Below are 16,738 nucleotides of genomic sequence, written 5' to 3'. Positions count from 1 at the left end.
CTTGGCCCATTTCTTTCTTGGATTGTCTTTTCATTATTGTAAGAGTTATTTGTATATCCTAAATACAGATCCCTTATCAGATATAAGATTTTCAAATCTTTTCTCCTATTCAGTAGCTTGCCTTTTCACTTTATTGATGGTGACATTTGAAGCAAAGAAGTTTTTAATTTTGATGAAATACACTTAATCTTTTTTTGTCTTTTAGTGTCATATCTAAGAAACTGTTGCCAAATCCAGTCACAAATGATATACCTATGTTTTTTTCTAAGAGTTTTATAGTTTTAGCTCTTACGTTTTGAGTTAATGTTGTATATATGCTATAAGGTAGAGGTCTAATTTTATTACTTTGCGTGTGGATATCCATTTGTCCCAGTGCCATTTGTTAAGAAAAGACTATTCTTATTCCATTCAATTGTTTTATACCCTCATTGAATGTCAGTTCACCATAATATAGCAATTTCTTTTTAGATTGTCAATTCTAATACATTGATCTATATGTCTATCCTTATGTCATTGTCCAATCAAATTTTATGATCTTCCCTTACCACTAATAATGGTGCCTGGGTGGCTTAGTTGGTTAAGCATCTGACTTGATTTCAACTCAGGTCATAATCTCAGGGTTGTGAGATGGAGCCCTGCACTGCACTCTATTTCAACCATGGAGTCTGCTTAAGATTCTCTTTCCCTCTCCCCACCCTACTCGTGCCCTCCATAAAAAGAAAACAAAACCACTGATAAACACTCAAAGAGGAGAAAGAAATCCAAATATATCACTAAAGAAAACCAGTAAAACTTCGAAGACACAGAAAATGATCAGAGAAAATCTCCAGAAACAACCACAAAGCAAGTAGTAAAATGACAAATATATATCTATCAATAATTACTTTGGATATAAATGGGGTAAGTGCTCCAATCAAAAGACATAGGATGTCAGAGTGGATTAAAAAAAAAAGAATAAAAAACAAGGTCCATCTATAAGCTGCTTGCAAGGGTTTTATTTTTGTCATAAGGACACCTGCAGATTGAAAGTCAGGGGATGGAAAAAAACGTGTGTCATGCAGATGGATATCAAAAGAAAGCCAGAATAGTAAAACTTATATTGCACAAAATAGAGTCTAAAAGAAAGAGTGTAGTAAGAGACAAGGGCACTATATCATAATAAAGAGGACAGTCTGACAAGAAGAAGAGCTATCAATTGTAAATATTTATGCACCCAACATGGGATCACCCAAATACATAAAACAATTAATGACTAACATAAAATAACTAATTGATAATAATACAATAATACTAGGGTACTTTATCTTTATTATATAAGTTTTAAATGAAATTCATTGCTTTTATTCCTAATTGCAAAAGTATCCATGAAGACAATGTACAATTTGGATATTTTAGGAAGGAATAGAAATAATCAATAGTTGGTACTTTAACACACCACTTACATCAATGGACAGACCAGAAAGTCAACAAGGAAACAGTGGCTTTATATGATGCACTAGACTAGATGAACTAAAGAGATATATTCAAAATATTCCATCCTTAAACAGCAGAACACACATTCTGGAACATTCTGTAGAACAGATCACATTTTAGGCCACAAAACAAGCCTTTTTTTCCTCTAATTTTATTTTTTTTTCAGTGTTCCAAAATTTATTGCTCCATGCAATACTCACCCCCCATGATACCCACAAACCTGGTCTTAATAAATACAAGAAGATTGAAGTCATACCAGGCACCTTTTCTAATCAGAATACTATTAAATTAAAAGTCAGCCACAAGAAACAATCTGAAAGACCAAAAATACATGTTGGTTAAGTAACATTCTACTAAACAATGAATGGACCAATGAGGAAATAAAAGAATAAATGTAAAAATACATGGAAGCAAATGAAAATGAAAAAACAATTGCCCAAACTTTTGAGATACAGTTAAAATTGTTCTAAGAGGGGAAGTATATAGCAATACAGGCCTACCTCAAGAAACAAGAAAAATCTACAACCTAACCTTCACCTAAAGAAGCTAGAAAAAGAACAAAAAATGAAGCCTAAAGTCAGCAGAAGGAAAGAGAATAAAAATTAGAGCAGAAGTAGGGGTACCTGGGTAGCTCAGGTGGTTAAGAAGCAGACTTGATTTCAGGTCATGATCTCAGAGTCCTGGGATTGAGCCCTGCTTCTGGCTCTGTACTCAGGGGGGAGTCTACTTGAGGATTCTCTCACTCCCTCTCTACTTGACCCTCTCCCTACTCTCTCTCTCAAATAAATCTTTTTAAAAATTAGAGCAGAAATAAACACTATAGAAACTTTAAAAAGACAAAAATAGGAGAGATCAATGAAACCAGGAGCTGATTTTTTGAAAAAATTAATAAAACTGATAAGACTTTAGCCAGAGTTATCAGAAAGAAAAGAAAAAGGACCCAAATAAAATCACAGATGAGAGAGGAGAAATAACAACCAACACCACAGAAATGCAGACAATTATAAAAGAATATTATGAACAACTATATGCCAACAATTTGGACAATGTAGAAGAAATGGATAAATTCCTAGAAACATACAAAATTACCAAAACTGAAACAAAGAATAGAAAATTTGAACAGACTGATAACCAGCAAAGAAATTGAATCATTAATAAAAGAGCTATTAACAAACACAAGTCCAGGACCAGAGGCAAATTCTACAGAGCATTTAAAGAAATAGTACCTATTCTCAAGCTATTCCAAAAAACAGAAAGGAAGGAAAAACTCCAAATTCATTCTATGAGACCAGTATTACCCTGATACCAAAACAAGACAAAGACACCACAAAAAGAACTATAAGCCCGTATCTTTGGTGAACATGGATGCAAAAATCCTCAACAAAATACTTGCAAACTGAATCCAACAATACATTGAAAAAATCATCACCATGATCAAATGGGATTTATTCCTAGGCTATGGCAGTGTTTTAATATCTGCAAATCAATCATTATGATACACCAAATTAATAAAAGGAGAAGAACCATCTGATCATTTCAAAAGATGTAGAAAAAGCATCTGAGGGATACCTGGGTGGCTCAGTGAGTTAAATCCTCTGCCTTCGGCTCTGGTCATGATTCTGGTGTCTAGCCCCGCATCGGACTCCCTGCTCAGCGGGGAGCCAGCTTCCCCTTCTCTCTCTCTGCCTGCCTCTCTGTCTACTTGTGATCTCTGTCTGTCAAATAAATGAATAAAATCTTTAAAAAAAAAAAGCATTTGGGGGCGCCTGGGTGGCTCAGTGGGTTAAGCCGCTGCCTTCGGCTCAGGTCATGATCTCAGAGTCCTGGGATCGAGTCCCACATTGGGCTCTCTGCTCAGCAGGGAGCCTGCTTCCTTCTCTCTCTCTCTGCCTGCCTCTCAGTGTACTTGTAATTTCTCTCTGTCAAATAAATAAATAAAATCTTAAAAAAAAAAGCATTTGACAAAGTGCAACATCCATTCATGATAAAAAAGTACAACATCCATTCATGATAAAAACCCTCAACAAAGTAGGTTTAGAAGGAACATACTTCAACATAATAAAGGTCATATATAAAAAATGCACAGGTAATGACATCCTAAGTGGGGGAAAATGGAAAGAAAAACTTCTTAGATCTTGCTTCTAGTTATGTGCTGCTTCTCATTAGCACTGTTTGTCATTAATAAATTAATCTTAGGGGCACCTGGGTGGCTCAGATGGTTAAGTGTCTGCCTTCAGCTCAGGTCATGATCTCCGGGTCCTGGGATGGAGTCCCATGTCAGGCTCCCAGCTCAGCAGGGAGTCTGCTTCTCCCTCTCCCTCTGTTTCTCCCCCTGCTTGTGCTCTGTCTCTCTGTATCTCTCCCAAATGAATAAATTTTTTAAAAATTAAAAAAAATTAATCTTAACATTTATTACTTCCCACTTTAAGGAGACCAATTTCTGCTATATAAATTATGTATCTTATTAATGGCTTTGTCATCCATTTTTCTGTTTATCTTTTTGTTTTTTCTTAACAAACTCCCCAGAGTTCAGTGGCTTAAATAAATAACATTTATTTTGTTCACAAATCTACTGTTAGGAAAAGTGTGGCTAGGACAGCTTGTTCTCTTCCCCTAGCTTCAGGTGGGGCAGCTGAAAGGCTTGGGGCTGGAACTGTTTGAAGATGTGTTCACTCACATCTGGTGTTGCTGATGCTGGCTATTGCCTAGGACTATAGTTAAAGCAGGCAGCCTAAACACTTACACTGGCACACCTAGACTCTTTGTGGCCTGAACTTTCTTACAAGATGGGGGGCTAAATTCCAAGAAAGCTTCCTGAGCTGAATAGCAAGGCAGAAGGTCTATTGTCTTTTGTAACCTAGCCTTGGAATACACAGAGCATCACATTCACCATATTCTGTTAGAAGAAAGTCACGAAGGTAGGCCCATGGTCTTTTTTTTAATGGAATGAATATTTTAAAGCCTATGGACACATTTAAAAAGCAGCATGATTTACCCACCAGCCACAATTTTTTGTATTCCTCCCACATGAAAAATACACTCACATTCCCCCCCCATACAAATCTCAGTTCTCCTGGCATTGGGTTTAGGCTTGAGTCCAAGATCTTGCCATCTTAATCAGGTACAGCAGGGATAAGGTGCCTGAAGTATAGTCCCTTGAATGCAAGTCCTCTCCATCTGAACACTCGGGAATTAAGGAACTCAAAATGAACACTCTGGTAACCTGCTAAGGACTCTCCCACTGAAAGAAGATGGGAGGCACACTAGTCCATAGCGTCTTTGAAACACACCCTGAAGCATGCTGTCAGTTCTTCAGTTGCATGGGAATGCTTCTCCATGGCTGTTTGCTTTACTCTTTGAGCTCTTGGTTCTGTCTTTTTAGTAATGAATGACCTGTATTTGTAGCTGCTTTTTCAGCCTGCTTCCTCCTCATGGGACTTCTAAGACTCAAAGGCCTATTTTTAGTTTGTACTATCTTGGTCTCTTTTAGTCCAAGCTCTGCAAACAGTGTTTTTGCTACTATAATTCTCTTAGTTTTTTAGTTTTCCTTGAATATGATTGGATTTCATGCCATTAGAAAAGCCATTCTCTTGGGTCTTTTTGAGATAAGTTTTCACCTCAGGTTTCCTGTGAAGCTCTCATTTGACAATGCCTTTAAAATTCTCATACTCTTAAGATCCTTAAAGAAATTTGAGGCACAACTTAAATCCTTCTGAAGTCTTAATAAAGGGTTTATAGTTTTGGCTTCACCCATAGGCCATGTCTTCCTGGATTTGCTTTTAACCCAGAAGCCATTTCTTTATTTTAGCGTTATTTGACAATACAGCATGTGGAGAGGCTGTGAATGAGGAATAGATAGATGAACCCAGTAAGTCCTGGTTCCTTCATATTGAATAGTCTTTCTTTAAGCTTATCTCTCCTATCGGTTTTACTTCCAAGTGGTTTGTGGCAAGAGTTCCTTTTCCCTCTAGTGTCATTTTCTTCACTTATCTAGAAACCTTTGCTGTAAGCCTCTTCAAGGGCCATCAGGTTTCCACTCACAGTCTCTTGGAAGCCCTTTTGGTTTTCATTCTTGCTCTTCTCTACTTCTCACTCTTAATCTTCTTTCAGGTTCCACCCACTTCCTGGTTCAAAGAAGGTTTAGTTTTCGGTGGTTTTTTTATGGTAGCACCCCATTTTTCATATCAGTATCTGTGCCAGTTATTTTATTGCCGTATAATAAACCACCTCAAAACCTAGTGGCCAAAACAGCATTTATCTTGTTCACAAATATTTGGACAAGGCTGAGTAAGGCCAACTCATTTCTTCTTCATTTGCCATCAGGTGGGATGACTGGAAGCTGGGAACTAGAATCATCTAAAACCTTGTTCATGCACATGTTTGGCTGTTGAGGCTGGCTTTTGGTTAGGATGTTAGCTAGGGCAGTCTCAGCTGGAATATTTCCATGAAGACTCACTAGGTAGCCTGGACTTTCCCACAACAGCTGGATTCTAAGGGTGAGGTTTCCTAGAAAAGGAAAGTCAAATGGAAGCTCTATCACATTTTCTAACCTCGCCTTAAAAATCACACAGCAGGGGGCACCTGGGTGGCTCAGTGGGTTAAAGCCTCTGCCTTCAGCTCAGGTCATGATCCCAGGGTCCTGGGATCAAGCCCCACATTGAGCTTTCTGCTGAACAGGGAGCCTGCTTCACCCTCTCTGCCTGCCTCTCTACCTACTTGTAATCCCTCTCTCTCTCTGTCAAATAAATAAATAAAATATTTTTTTAAAAAATTGCACAGCAGTTCTGCCATATTCTGTTCACTAGGACCCAGTTACTAAGGCTAGCACATATGAAGGAGAGGGATTGTCATGGGAGCAGTTGTCAGTTTATAAACCACCACATCTACTCACCTTGTCTTACCAATCATATCTAAAGGAAAGGAGTTCTTCCCAACTCAGCATCACTGAAACTCCAGCAAGTTTTTTGGTTGTTTTCATTGCTTAGTATATTCTCTTATTTTATGGGAAGTTACAAAGGATTGTAACACTGTTGATTTAAGGAATTTTTTTTTTTTGGTCCAAAAATATATGGATCATCTCACTAAATTTTTTTCCCCACTAAATTTTGTTACTGAGGGATGTGATTTCTTAACCCTGTGAATCATTTCTCCTTAGAATGCAATTCAAATTAGCATAAAACATTTGTAATTCAGAAAAAGGCTGATGGCATTAGAATCAGTATTTATAGATTCATTAATTAGAGTCTTATTTTCAAGGTCTTATTTTGGTAAACATTTATTGGCTCAGACCTACATAAGCCAATATGGTATTCCTAAAACTTCTTTAAAAATTATGGAGTACGAGGGCACCTGGGTGGCTCAGTTAAGTTCCTTTGCTTGGGTAATGATCCTGGGATGCTGAGATTGAACCCCATCCTGGGCTTCATGATCAGTGGGGAGTCTGCTTCTCCCTCTCCCTGCTCTTACACTCTATCTTGCTTTCTCTCCCTCTCAAGTAAATAAATAAAATCTTTTTAAAAATTATGGAGTGTTAAGATGAGGGAAGGGTTAAGAGACTTTCTATTAAGAGGTGACTTACAGTTATTTTATGGAGGAAAAATCTGAAACAATCGTAGAAAAATAAAAGTATAAAAATCAAATACAGATGTGTGGCAAAGAGGATGACAGCAGAGATAGATTTTAGCAACTCCTAGTGGTTTCAATTTTTTCTTAATTTTCTTAATTTCTTAATTTTCTTAATTTTCTGAGTTATTTGAAGTTCCACATTCCAAGACTGCACTACAATATAGATAACATTTTGTTGAAAATGAATTTATTTTAAAATTTGAGCACCTGGCTGGAACAGTCAGTAACGTATGCGAGTCTTGATCTTGGGGTTTGAGTTCAAGCCCCATGTTTAGTGCAGAGATTTAAAATCTTCAAAAAAAAATTGGGTCTTAATTTTGCATTAGACTATTTTCAATCTACTTCCAAACTGTATTATTTTATTCATGCAGGTTGATCTTACAGCAAAACTGGAAACTGTGTTTTCAAAAAACCAGGTTCTTAGGAATTATCATCTATGAAAGAAATACCGACAAAATGTGAAAAACTAGAGAAGAAAAAAAAGAAGTTGGAACAATAAGTAGTAAATCTCAGAAGTCGTGTAGAAGTCAACATGGTAGAATATAGTGAAATAGAACAATATAAACGGGAGCTTGAAGAAAGAACAAGATTGAACATAGCAGAAAAATTAAAAGAAGTTGATCTGTTTTTACAGGTTAATTTATTCATCTATAATATGCTTTAATTCATTTCACTGCAAATTACCTTTTGGTTACATGTGGTGTAGAGTTTTTCTCTACTTCCTTTATAGCAATTTAGTAAATTTCTGGAAGCATTTGTTCCTTCCCTTTAAAAATTTCAGTTTTCATCATTATTCTCACTAAACTGATCTTTCAGAATAGTTCACAGTGGAAAGTCATTTTATTTTTTAAGACCAGTTAGTATAAAACAAGGCTATTGAGAGGAAAAGAAAAAATTTTTCCTTTAAAAATTTTTTACCATGGGGTACGTGGGTGGCACCATCAGTTGCTTGTTTAGGCTACATTCTGAGCATGCCTACATAAAAAAATAATTGTACCATACTTGGATTATTCATTTTTTTATATTAAATATTTTAATTATTTATTTGGAAAGCACGAGTGGGGAATGGACAGGTAGAGAGAAAATTCCAGGCATACTTCATGCTGAGTATGACACAGGGCTTTATCCCAGGACCCTGAGATCACTATCTGAGCAGAAACCAAGAGTCAGGCACTCAAATGAGTGAGTCAACCAGCTATCCCATGTACTTCGATTATTCTTAAGTTGTATTGTTCACTTTTTAAAAATTTAAATGATTTTATTATTCTATGAATTATCAGATTGCGTGAGTTCTAATATAAGAATGAACATTATTCACATTTAATTCAGTTTCACATTAATGATAAATATTTTACATTTCAGCTTTTTTTTTTTTTCACTTTAAAAATTGCTCTCTGGTCTATGGACTCTGAAAAACAATCTGAGGGTTTTGAAGGGGCGAGGGTGTGAGGTTGGGGGAACCAGGTGGTGGGTATTGGAGAGGGCACAGATTGCATGGAGCACTGGGTATGGTGCAAAAATAATGAATACTGTTATGTTGAAAAAGTTTTAAAAAATTTTTAAAATAAATAAATAAATATTTAAAATAAATAAATAAAAATTGCTCTCTGAATCATTGACACAAAACTAAAATAAAGAAATATACTGTAGGGGCGCCTGGGTGGCTCAGTGGGTTAAGCCACTGCCTTTGGCTCAGGTCATGATCTCAGGGTCCTGGGATCAAGTCCCGCATCAGACTCTGCTCAGCGGGGAGCCTGCTTCCCTTCCTCTCTCTGCCTGCCTCTCTGCCTACTTGTAATCTCTCTCTGTCAAATAAATAAATAAAATATTTTAAAAAAGAAATATACTGTAGTTATCCAGGTTGTAACAATTTTAAAACTATGCTTTTAATTTGCTTTAGACACAAGTAGCATCTCAAGAAATCTTAGCTCAGTTAAGAGAAAATAATAATGCTTCACTAAGAAGTCAAATGGAACTCAGAATTAAAGAGCTGGAATTTGAATTATTCAAAATGGAAAGTTCTCAAGAAGATCTTATTAAAACAGAATTGAACAGATACAAGCACCTCTACCTAGAAGAAGTAACACATTGAACGTCATTGACAAATGAACTGAACAAGTAAATTAAAACAATCATAGAAAGTAGAGTTAGCTTATTAATTTGCCTCTAAACCTTAATTTTTATGGAGCCACATTCATGAGATCAGTAGTAAGTGAAAGCCAACTAAATAGTATAATTTTGAAAAATGATGTTTGTAAATGAACTTACTGTTGAAATGTTAGTCCAAGACAGTTTGTATCTCTCTCTTTTTTTGGTTTTAAATGATTTTATTTTTTTCCCTTGAATATTTTCAGTTAATCTGATCTCCTAGTCTTTAAGCTAATTGTTTGAAGGTTTATAATTTAGACAGCATATTATTATAAAATTGTCAGAATTACCTTGAATAGAAATGAGTTTATTAATATTGATTTATTGATGTTAGTTTATTTTTGGAAGAGTACATCTCTAACCCAAAAGGTCAAGACAGAAAGGGCAGATTCCACCTCCAGTACCCTGGTATCTGTGTTATAACCTAATTGCCTCTGGAGCTGTTTTAGTTCATTTTGATCACAACTCTGCCATCTACTTCTCCCTGAGCAATTGTTCCTCTAAATTATTCCTCAGTGCCAAATGCTCAATTTCTCTGAGGTAATGTGTGAAATGTACAAGAGTGGTGAAAGCCAATGCTTGAAAAATGTCTTTGAGGGATTTTTTAAATTTTTATTTTCTTTTAAATATTTTATATATTTATTTGAGAGAGAGAGAGAGAAAGTGAATACAAGCAGAGGGGAGTGGCAGGCAGAGGGTGAGGGAGAAGCAGGTTCCCTGCTGAGCAAGGAGCCCAGTGTGGGCCTCAATTCCAGGGCTCTGGGGTCCTGACCTGAGCTGAAGGCAGATGGTTAACTGACTGAGCCACCCAGACCCCCCAGGATGGTTTATTTTTGCAGCTCTAAACTGGTTTACTAAATATAAATATGTGTCATGGCATCCCCAAGAATCTTTTAAGTACAACCATTCCAGAAGGCAGCAGGTATTACTTGTTAAGCCATGGCCATCACTGATAGCCATTTCTTTCCCTCCTTAATTTGAAGTTCTTGTTAGTTAGGAACCCTAGAAATATATGTACTTCTTTAGAACAGTTTTAAACCTATAATTACACATAGTAGGTCTGCTCTGTCACATTTACCATGTTAAAACACTATTTAAGGGCACATTCTGTTTACTATTATGGAAACTTTAAAAAATGCAAGTAATTTAGGAATGATCTGGGGAGAAATGAAATACTAAGCATTGTGTTTTGTAATCTTAACAGGACTAGTGAGAGGCTGGCAGAGACCAGTACAAAACTTCTGGTGGAGAAGCAGCAGAAGCAAACTTGGCTTGACACTATTAATAGGAGGCCAGCCCTAGAACTGCCTTATGGTAGAAATGTTAGCAATAATAGTTCACTACTCAATAGAAATATTGCTGTAAGAGAAAACGTGGTGATTCATACCTCAAACTCATGGCATTCGAGTTATGACATCGGGACTTTCTTGACCAAGTTTAGTTATATTATCTTACCTTTTTTAAAATTTTTTATTTTCAGCATAACAGTATTCATTATTTTTGTACCACACCAAGTGCTCCATGCAATCCGTGCCCTCTCTAATACCCACCACCTGGTACCCCAACCTCCTACCCCCCACCCCTTCAAAACCCTCAGATTGTTTTTCAGAGTCCATAGTCTCTCATGGTTCACCTACCCTTCCAATTTCCCCCAACTCCCTTCTCCTCTCTAACTCCCCATGTCCTCCATGCTATTTGTTATGTTCCACAAATAAGTGAAACCATATGATAATTGACTCTCTCTGCTTGACTTATTTCACTCAGCATAATCTCTTCCAGTCCCATCCATGTTGCTACAAAAGTTGGGTATTCATCCTTTCTGTTGGAGGCATAATACTCCGTAGTGTATATGGACCACATCTTCCTTATCCATTCGTCCGTTGAAGGGCATCTTGGTTCTTTCCACAGTTTGGTGACCGTGGCCATTGCTGCTATAAACATTGGGGTACAGATGGCCCTTCTTTTTGCTACATCTGTATCTTTGGGGTAAATACCCAGGAGTGCAATGGCAGGGTCATAGGGAAGCTCTATTTCTAATTTCTTGAGGAATCTCCACACTGTTCTCCAAAGAGGCTGCACCAAGTTGCATTCCCACCAAAGGTGAAAGAGGGTTCCCCTTTCTCCACATCCCCTCCAACACATGTTGTTTCCTGTCTTGCTAATTTTGGCCATTCTAACTGGTGTAAGGTGGTATCTCAATGTGGTTTTAATTTGAATCTCCCTGATGGCTAGTGATGATGAACATTTTTTCATGTGTCTGATAGCCATTTGCATGTCTTTATTGGAGAAGTGTCTGTTCATATCTTCTGCCCATTTTTTGATATGATTGTCTGTTTTGTGTGTGTTGAGTTTGAGGAGTTCTTCACAGATCCTGGATATCAATCTTTTGTCTGTACTGTCATTTGCAAATATCTTATTCCCATTCCGTGGTATCTTACCTTTTTTTCCTTGGGTTTCAGATTTCTGATATAATTTTTGTTTTTAATTTGGTAAAATTCTGAGTTGCTTAGCTAGCTAATACACACTAAGTAAAAGCCATAATTATTTGTGCTAATAAAGAAATGAGACAGAAATTTTGATTTTTTTTTCTTAGTTCCTGGAGCTCTTACTTTCAAGAGATACATACCTATTATTACCTTTATTCAATAAATATAACTAAAATGACATATTTTATTACTTTTTCAAGATTTTATTTATTTTAGAGAGAGAGTGTACAAGAGGGGGAGAGTGTGAGACTCTCAAGCAGACTTCCTGCTAAGTGTGGAACCTTACATGGGGCCCAGTCTCACAACCTTAAGATCATAACCTGAGCCAAAAACAAGAGTCAGACACTTGACTGAGTTACCCAGGCACCACAAAACTGACACCTTTTAAATTTCTTGAAAACCTACATCTAAATTTGATTTTAGAAAGTAAATATTATTGCTCACTATGAAATCTATACTTAGATGCTTTGACTAATTTCCTGGTTGACAATGGTTCATAACAATTTTAAAGTTTGCTGTTACCCATTTTTCCCACCCCTATGTATAAGTGAACAATAAGAATCCAAACACTTAGTCACATATGGATATTTACTATTTTAAAGAATCCATAAGTCCTTTTTAAGAATTAAATAAACTTGTAACGCTAAAAAGATTAATTTTTCTTTTTAAGTTATAATTGTTGTCATTTTCATACCTGAGAGTACATCCTTAATTGTTTTCTTACTTGGAGCATTTTTTTTTAAACTTATAACACTTTTATTTCAATTTTTACAAAACATCTTGCTGAGCAATTGTAGAGCATTTTCTAAATCGCTAAATCAAGCAAATACTGGATTCTTTTTTTTTTTTAGAGAGAGGGAGAGAGAGAGAGTGTGCAAGCTGGCGGCGTGGGTGAGGTGCAGAGGGTAAACAGGCTCACATACTCAGTGCAGATGCAGGGCTCAGTCTCAACGATCCTGAGATCATGACCTGAACCAAAGTCAAGATCAGATCCTTAACTGACTGAGCCACCCAGGTGCCCCACAATTGGAATTTTTAAAATGAAGTCCACATGTATCTACCTTGCCATCACTTGAATGATTGATGACTAAGATGGGAATAATAAGGAGTCTTTAAGTAGCAGCTAGTTTCCATTGTGCATCATTGTTATTAAAATATCCATTTCAATCAATGTACATAGGTTTACGGTTTTGAAGGTATATTCATGGTCTTATTAAGGTAGACAAAAGTAGCATAAGCTCATGGTAAATGAGGCCTCAATCTTGTTCTTTCATTTGGTTTCCTTATTGTCTTGCTCTCTTCCCTTCTAATTTGAGGATTTTCTTTAGTGTAATGCTTGGTTGCCTTTCTTTTTCTTTTTTGTATATTATAGATTTTTGTGATCACAATGAAGTTCATATATAACATCCCATGTATATAGAAGTCTATTTTAAGTTGATGGTTACTTAAGTTCAAACACATTTTAAAAACACTACATTTTTCCACCCCACCTTGTTTTATGTATTTGATGTCTTAGTTTACATCTTTTTATTTTGTGTATCCCTTAACTAATTACTGTAGATACAATTGTTGTTACTACTTTTGTCTTTTAACATTCATACTGGCATTATAAAAGTGATTGATCTATTACTTTTATTGTATGTTTGCTTTTACTAATAAAACTCTTTCTTTCATAATTTTCTTATTTCTAGTTATGACCTTTTCTTTCTTTCTTTCTTCCTTTCTTTCTTCTTTTAATCTATTTTTGAGAGCAAGCAAGAGAGAACACAGATGGGAGGGGATGGCCACAGAGAGAGGGAGAAGCAGACTCCCTGAGCACAGGGCCTGGTGTGGGGCTCAATCCTAGGAGGTCCCTTAACCTGTCCTCATTTTTTAAATTCTTTTATCTTTTTATTTTTTGGCTTGGATGATTTTTGCTTCCCTGTCTTGTAGAACACTGATCTGTTTGTCTGCAGCTTTTAATCTGCTGTTGATTCCCTCTGGAGTATTTTTCATTTCAGGTGTTGTATTTTTCAGCTCTGACTGGTTCTTCATTATATTTTCTCTTTCTTGAAGTTCTCACTGAATCCATCCATTCTTCTCCCAAGTAGTATGTTGCTTTGAACAATGAATGTTAGTTATAAAGTCAAGGAAGAAGAAACCATTTCTAAGTATTGTCTGTTCATTTTTCTTGTCAGAACTGGTGGAGTAGGTGGCAGATGACATTGCTCTTCTTCTTTTTTTTTTTTAGTTTAATTTCTTTTCAGTGTAACAGTATTCATTGTTTATGTACCACACCCAGTGCTCCATGCAATGCGTGCCCTCCACAATACCCACCACCACTCTCCCCCAACCTCCCACCCCCCGCCCCTTCAAACCCCTCAGATTGTTTTTCAGAGTCCAAAGTCGCTCATGGTTCACCTCCCCCTCCAATTTCCCTCAACTCTCTTCTCCTCTCCATCTCCCCATATCCTCCATGTTATTTGTTATGCTCCTCTTTTTCTGAGTTGAGAACACAGGAGTCAGGCAGATGGAGATAAGCTTAGTAACTTGTATACATACTAACAAATTGGAGGATGTGGCTTAGGTATGTAGCCACAGCAAACTTCCTAATAGTTTATTCCAAATTAGGCACTTCCACACACAGATGTAAATGGAAGAAACAGATGTTTGATGCCCATCCCACAAAGATGAAAACAGACCTCAATTCATGTTACTATGCCAGGCATAGCTTTTTTTTTTTTTAAGATTTTTATTTATTTATTTGTCAGAAAGAGAGAGAGAGAAAGCATGCAAGCAGGCAGAGGCGGAGAGAAAGGTAAGCTCCCTGCTGAGCAAGGAGCCCGATGCGGACTTGATCCCAGGACGCTGGGATCATGACCCAACCGAAGGCAGTAGCTTAACACACTGAGCCATCCAGGCATCCCGGCAAGCATAGCTTTTTAAAGAAGAGATTTGGAAGCATGTAGGCACTGCTTAATGCCTTCTCCCAAATTCACCCATTAGGTAAATCTCATTTTCTGTCATGAAGAAGGTAGAGAAATGTTCTCACATAGAAATGAAGGTTTACCTATAATTTCTGAATGGATTTAATTTATAATTGAAGTTAATCATGTCTTTTGTACATATGAACTAATGGAGAGGCTAGATGGCAAAGAGAAATCTGTTCAGTGTTTTAAATTTTGTGATAAATAACTCACAACATAGGTAACTCATTTGTTGATTGATTTTGATAAACCAAGTTTTATTTGAAGGAAATGAATAATTCTTTCAAGGAAGAATTTCCTCAGTTTCAGGTTCTTCAGTTCAACTAAAGATTTTCTCCTTCAAGTTCCCTGTCCCTTCAAGTTAAAAAAAAATTTGTGCTTATAACTTGAGTATATTGACTCAATAGTGCAATTTCTGGGTCATTGGGTAGCTACTAAGAGGAATTAAGATAACTTCTCTTCCTTTATTTTTGTTCATGACTGTAAAAAATTATAGCTTAGTTAGAAAGCTGTTTTCTGCCTAATGCCTTAACTTTATTGAGCCAATGACAAAGTTATATGTATTCATTTTCTCTGAGTTCTGGTTAAAAATGCACGTATTTTCCTGAATATGAGGAAGTAACTGGCATAAAACTCTAGGCTCAGTAAGACCTAAAGCACATTCCTGGCCTGCAACTAGGTGGTTTTTTGACCTCAGGCAAACTAAAATCTTTCTGAGGACTTTTTGTCTCTTATGTAAAATTAGGACTTTGACTAAGTTAGTGACTTTTATACCTCTGAGGAAAAATTTTTTTCCCAAAGAATAGAACTTAACTTCTTTTTTTTTTCTTTTGCATTAAACTGTATTATATAAAACAGAGACAAGTAGAGCTGTTTAGCTAAAGGAGAGATGAGACTACACCTGTAGACTTCCTTGTCCCTCAATCCTGCTGTGTCCCAGTGGAACCTTAGATTTTATGAGCCATAGTTTAAAAACTAACAGTTGTGAGAAAATCCTTCTAGTTAATAATTCTTTAAATTAAAATTTTCTGATACATTGCACATTGTTTTTCTGGGTATAATTTTCTTACCCTCCTATTTTTTGATAAATGGAAAAGTATAAATAAAATTACAAATGCATTCTCCTTATTAGTGGACTTCAAGTTATTTCTACCATCTAAACACAGTTCTCACCTGGAAATAAAAGTCACAGAAATAAATATTTAGGAAAAGCTTTTGGGGGAAAAGACAGTAACATTACATTGGTAATTCCTTAAGTCATGTCATATAAAAAAGTGCTTTATATTTTACATAGTATTTATTAATGGTATTATAAAATTACTTCAATAAAAGTTTCTCCCATCAAGTGGTATTGAGTTATTAATTTTACAAGGCTGTCTAGTAATGTTGTCAGATTATTAATTTTATAAGGCCTGAATATAATGTTATTGTCAAAAAGTGTTATGATTCCTTAAAAAATTAAAAATAGAAATGAAGTACAATTCTGTAATTCCACTACTGGGTATTTACCCAAAGAAAATGTAAGCACTAATTTGAAAAGTTATATGCACCACTATGTTTTTTGAAACATTATTTACAATAACCAATGTATGGAAGCAACCTCAGTGTCCATCAAGAAGATGTGTGATACATATACAATGAAATATTTATTCAGCTATAAAAAAGAATGAGATCTTGCCATTTGTGACAACATTGGTAGACCTAGTATTATGCTAAGTGAAATAACACAGAGAAAGTCATGTACTGTATGATTTCACTTCTGCATGGAATCTAAAAAACTAAACTACTAATAGCCTACAGGTGACTGGAAGCCTTACTGATAACATAAATAGTTCATTAACACAGGTTTTATACATTCCATGTATTATATACTATATTCTCACAATAAAGCTAGAGAGGAAAAAAAATGTTATTGAGAAAAACGTAAGAGAAAATACACTAAAATACACTATCAAAAAAAGTCCATGTGTAAGTAAAGTAGACCTGCACCATTCAAACCCATATTGGTCAAGGGTCAGCTGTGTATTACAAGTATTCCCA

At 36.0% G+C, this 16,738-nt stretch overlaps 1 pseudogene; it reads left to right on the top strand.

Moving 5' to 3' along the window:
* The window catches only part of LOC101682344, a 46,024-nt pseudogene that overhangs the window by 19,608 nt on the left and 9,678 nt on the right, over positions 1-16,738 (top strand).

The sequence above is a fragment of the Mustela putorius genome, unplaced genomic scaffold, assembly GCF_011764305.1.
Source record: "Mustela putorius furo isolate JIRA1106 unplaced genomic scaffold, ASM1176430v1.1 tig00003988_pilon_pilon_pilon, whole genome shotgun sequence".
NCBI classification, from domain to species: Eukaryota; Metazoa; Chordata; class Mammalia; order Carnivora; family Mustelidae; genus Mustela; species Mustela putorius.
The sequence above is the reverse complement of the archived record's forward strand: the minus strand, read 5'-3'. Positions and strand labels throughout refer to the sequence as shown.